We start from the raw sequence: 6,000 nt of genomic DNA, 5'->3' as shown, positions 1-6,000 counted from the left end.
TGCCAAGTGAATAAAATGTATGATTTCAATCCTATAAATGTGTGTGTGTGTGTGTGTGTGTGTTTCTTCAATGCTAAGTGCATTTTTCATATTTTAGTGCTTCATAAGTTAGGATGAATTATACATTTAATATATTTCCTTTCTCAACCCCAAAAGCTGTTTTTATATTGATGCATTATCTCAAGATGAATTGCATCTTGGAATCAAGAAAGTACTGTATGTCCACCTGCTTTAAAAAAATATTGCTTATCTATTTAGAGGAGAAATTATTTTTTAAAAAGAAAAAGTCCTTTGTGGCATAAAGGTGGCTTAAAGGTTGCTTCTCATTGTTGGTATTTAAAGAGACTATCTAATAAGAGTTCCTCTGTGCCATGTTTGTGGTACATGTTCATTACTTGTCCATCTTTTACTTTATTTACTAAAAAGGGAATGAAGCCCATTTGGAGTGGATTTTCACTGAATATATGCCAGATCCTCCTGTTCAGCATTTTGTTTTGTAAGGTCAACAGCCCACATGTTTAATAGTCCTCTCCAGGATTTTTCAAGATAACCACATCATGTCTACTTATTTACAGTTTCTAGAATCTGCTCCCAACCCTTGTATTGCCCACCTTCTGAAAAATTCAAAGTGAATCTGTTCTGTTCTAGTCTCTTGATATATCTCAGGGTCTCCTGGATTCAATGATAACCCTAAGTCACCTCACAATCATGCCTAGAAGTTCCCTTAGAATCCTGAGGTGCAAGTGCTCTGAAGATGGAGTATAGGATTCATTTACGCAGCCCACTCTTTCTCAAAATTTGTGTACCCTTTTAACCCATGTTGGAATTCCTAAGTTTTGAAGATAATATTTCTTGATTGAAATGCTTCTCTCATCTACCAGCATTATAATGTCATCTCCAGTATTGTACATTTTACTTCTTGGTCACATCTGTGATCTAAACAGAGTTGAAACAATAGGTTTTATTGCCTCTGTCACTTTTGTAAGCTTTGGCTTATCCGCACATTAATGATTCTGACAATTTTCTTATACATTTCACAATTTGTGTCCTTGGTTATATGACCTTCCTTGCATTTTTATTATGTATTCTTTCAAAATCTAAACTCATCAGAGAGTCTCTGAGCAGTCTTATGGATGTCCTTATCTCTGCATTTACTTACCATAATGTGTCAGAATTTCATTTTTAGAGCCCCCATCTCTCTTAAGCCATGTTCTCCTTTAAAGTATCTCTTCATAAAGCCATATTTTAACTTTCTCTAAATTGCTTTTTAAATTTTTGTTATTCTTAAGGCGTTGGGCTCATGCTTGACTTTGATCAAAAGCCTACATATTAGATATTAGCAATTCCAAGATGGCATGATCATTTTTCCTGCAGTCTCTGTTGCTTTTGTGGTTCCAGGAAATGAAAGATTTAAATGAACAGTGTACTTTGTCAAGATAATTAGGCTAAGTAATTGATATCAGTGAGTAGCTATGTGGCAGGGGTCTGCTTGGTCCTGATTGCTCAGTTTTATTCTGTAACACAAAGGGAGAGCTGTCAATCTTGGGGTTTGCCCTCAAGGAAATGCAACATGACTGGTCCAGCAAATTCAACTATAGCTTCGTTTGAAAAACTTTAAAGGCTACATTCATGTTGTATAGAAGCACAGAGAGTATACACACAGCACACTGAAATCGAGACTCCAAAGTACCTCAACATGCTTCTCCAGGGCCCTATAATTCATGACCACAATGAGCAGAACAGCAGTGTTCCTTGTTTATTCCATCTGAGTAACTCAATAGTAGTAAAATTAAAACTTCATAAACAAGAAGACATTGAACTCTTTAACAAAGTCAACTATGTTGTGAAAAAGCCCAAATGGGTTTTTCAATGCAGACATTTTGTCGAGACACTTAATTTGTTTGTCAGACCCAAAATGTGGGAGTTTCAACAATTGTTATTTTTTTTCCATGTGGGACATAACAATATAACAACATATATTGTTAGCATGTTGTCCTAGTCTTCTCTATTAGGCTTTGGTTGAATTCTCAGTTGAAATGATGATGTGCATGATAGCTGAAGAGCATAAATCAAGATATTTAACATCTGTTAGATTGGTGTTTGCCTCAGAAAGTCCATTGGTGTGAGGGAAGGAAATATTAGAACTTTTATTTGTATTCATTCCTTATCTTTCCAATTTTAATTTTTGTGCATGTTTTATAATTTATATAATATAGTTGTACATTTGTAAATATGTTAATAGGTGAATGTAAATGTATTGTGGGGGTTAATATTTATTGATTGTGGTTCATGAACAGAAAAAGTTGGGAACCATGATGTTTTACATAAAAGTGGTCCCCAACACTTTTTGTTGTATATATAACATATATATATTCTCCCAAAGCTTGGAACTGATATTTTGCTACACTAAAAAAAAAAATGGAGTCTCAGTATTTACTGAGAACCCAAGAGGAATAAATATGCTGGGATTGTGGAAAAAACAAGTTAAATTAAAACAGGAATTTCCTGACCAGTGAGGTTTGGTAAATATTAGAATTAGCCAGCTATAGAAGGAAAGACTTTTAGCTCTCCCTCAACATTTGTTCTTTTTTCCTCCTAAGTAGTGGAACCCATGATTTTTTAAATTGTGCCCATTCCTGAGTTTCCCTTGCTATTGGTGCTGTAATGTAACTAAGTTATAACTAATGGGATGTTATCGAATGTGCTTTGGCTTTTCAGTGTATTAATGATTCTGACAGTATTGTGTGCAACTTCTGAAATGTGTCCTTACAAAGAAGGGGCATGTCATTCTCCCCTTCCCCCTTCCTGCTGGCAAGAGTAAGGATGCAATGGCTAAAGATGAAGCATCCATCTTACACCATGAGGGAGAAGACACGTACTGAGGATTCACCACTGAATCTAATCTGACTAATGATAAAGTAATTAGGTTATGAAATATTTCCATGAAGTACAACATATTGAAGATTGCATTATAAAACATCTTATATACTATGGATTAGACACGTTTTATTCTACCTTTACTTAACATTAATGAGTACATACAGAGGAACAGATAAAATTTCTTATAGTTAAAATAAGACATATAAATACAGTCAACAACAATAAAAATTAAGGGTGGCAATAAAAGAACTGTAGTTTAGAATAGAAAAAGAACTGTAGTTTAGTATAGTCCATGATAAGAGGAGAGAACATGTGATTTGGCCGGAAGCAACAAGAAGTGACAGGGACCGGGGAGCGGGGCTGCTCATGCAGGTACAGAATATGTTCTGATGTTGAGAAATCATGAAGCGTTCATAGGGAAGGGTAAATAGATGGGACAGAAGCTTGTCCCATACTTGGTGTGGGATAAAATATTTTGTGTGGAAGACAGTTCACAACCAACATTCCTCTGGAAAGAAATTAGCATTCCTGATAAATGCTTAAGCAATTTTCTGATAAACTTTAATGCAATTAAGAGCTCTTCTGGGAAATTAGCTCCTATCCTCTCAGCTGATGCTCTTTAACCAGATGACTTTTTTCCTGAATTCTGCCTAAAATTTTTATCTAAACATTCTCTTTTTCCTATAACACATCCCTACCATGATGAATCTCTGAATTAGCCTCTTTGGACTTCTTCCCCGGCAGCAAGAGAGAAATAAAAACTTAGGCATGAGATTTTTTTTTAAAGCATAATCGTATTAGGACAAAGTAAAGTGTGCATGTGAGGACATGGTAGTTGATAAACAAGACTTAGTGATATTGGAAAGCAATGAATACTGGACTAAGGAATTTAATCTCTTTGTGGGGAGTGTGGAGTCACTTAAAAAGTGGCTAGAAACACAGTAGGTGCCCAAATGCATAGTTGTTGAATTGCATTGAGGAATTTGCTACAATCCCAGTAGAACTACAGGACCCCTTGTCTGGTAATTGTGTGCTGAGTAATCTGGCGCAATCTCAGTAGCTTTCCTTTCCAGCACTTGACGGAAGCTATGATGTGAAGATCACCAGTGACCTCCTTGAACTGCTTTGTGATTTGAGAAGCACCCATCTTAGCCTTTATCCTTCTTGACCTACATGGTTCATTCACAGTGTTGTCGCCCCTCTCCTTATGAGAAGTCTCCCCTCTTGAGCTGTCATGACATTGGACTGTCTTGGTTCTTCTTTTCCTCTCTACTTTCCTAACCCTGACTGCCAGTCTCTTGTCTCCTCAGTGAACTTCTTCCTTCTTCCAGCCTCTGAGTGCAGCCTTCCCGAGGTGCTCTCCCGTGCCCTCCTCTTTCTGCACGGGCTTCCTCTTAGGGCTTGCATACCTGATGGTACATCAGGGCCTCCTGCAGTATAGTAAATATCTTTCACCATATGAGATGCAAGAGCTATTCCTAGTAGCACCATCCTAAAAACAGTAGGATAGATTTCTATAGATTTGGACTGGGCTGAGATCTGCTTGGATGCATGGGGCTGGACCAAATGACATCTCAATAATTTATACCTAGATGAGAATCCCATGCTTAAACCTTTGTGTTTTAACCTCAGAAAATCTTTGTCTGGCTTTAGCACTAAAGACTACCTTCGGGAATACTTCAAATTAATATTAACAATAGGGTTTATGGCCCATTTAAAACAGGTGCAATTGAAGGTCTCATTTTGCAAGGCTGTGAAGTAGAATGAAAATATATGGTACAAATTTATCAGGTGATTTTTCTTTCCCATATCTATTTCATCTCTATGCCTTGTTTATGCTTCTAATGTTGCACGTGTCAGAAGGAATTGTAATTTTGACTGGGAACTCCTTGAAAGCATGGACTGTACAAATTTGCATCTGTATCTGAATTAGCACATGCTTAGCATACAGTAGGCACAAAACAAAATTTAATCAATTAAATTAAAAAGAAAATTGATGTCATTAAGAAAAAATAGAATTATGTAACAGAAAATTAGAAACTAGGTAAAAGGCAAAAATGATCCCGAGACATTTTTAAAAGTCTGAATTTGAGTCATGTCAAATTTCAAAGAAATGTCAGTGGAAATTATGATAATGAGCTTTATATTTTTCTATTTATGCCCTTTTCAGTTGCTACTCCCCTATTCCTGACTTCCTTTGTGATGGTTTGAAAACAAATCTGCAAATTCTTTGACACTTTTGCAATACAAAGGTGGAATCTAATTACCCTTCCCGTAAACTTGGGCCAAACTCAGTGAGTCAGTTCTACCAAACAGAATGAGGGGCAGCAATCCTCTGACACTTCTGCAGGTGGATTGGGGACAATGACACAGCTTCCACCTTTCTCTCTCTACCCTGTACTCTTAGCAGATATGCCCCTGAGGGCCTGAGCTGCCACATGAGAAGTTCAGATGCCTTAAAGCTGCCATGATACAGAAAACAAGCAGAGAGACCTCCTCGAGGAACCCCACTCACTCGAGCCATTAGCTTTGGAGTCTTTCTAGCTGGGGCACCATGCTTGTGTTTGAAAAAGCCTTCAAAATGACCCCAGGCAGAGACACCATTTGCTTATAACCTCATGAGACCCCAAATGACCCAGCTGAGCCACTCCCAAATTCTTGAATCACAGAAGCATGAGAGGTAAGTGGTTATTATTATTTTATGCTGCTAAATTTTGGGGGGATTTGCTGTACAGCAGTCGATAACAAATACACCCTCTCACTAAATTAACATCAGCCAGATTCACCCACTTCAGTGCATCAAGCTTTTCAAAACATGTTAAGATTTACAAGTAAGAAATCTATTTACGGGCTTCTAAATTTTATTCCCATTTCTCCTATTGAATAGCAAAAGCCAAGACTCTCGTGCCAGCTTGAGAGGTATGAATATGAAAATTCACAACTCCCTGAAGCCTTTTCTGAGCTACCGAGAATGTCACTTCATCCACTGCCTGGCTGAGGAGGAAGGGAGGTGGAGAGGGACAGGGGCCACCAAGGGACTGTGGAAGTCTTTAGCAGGTGATTGGAGTGAAGCAGTATCCCTGATACAGACAGAATGTCATTTTTTTAGGGCAAAGACAT

This window comes from Mirounga angustirostris, unplaced genomic scaffold (genome assembly GCF_029215605.1).
Source record: "Mirounga angustirostris isolate CCGP_5_RB_7025 unplaced genomic scaffold, mMirAng1.0.hap1 SCAF_3, whole genome shotgun sequence".
Classification (NCBI taxonomy): domain Eukaryota; kingdom Metazoa; phylum Chordata; class Mammalia; order Carnivora; family Phocidae; genus Mirounga; species Mirounga angustirostris.
The sequence above is the reverse complement of the archived record's forward strand: the minus strand, read 5'-3'. Positions refer to the sequence as shown.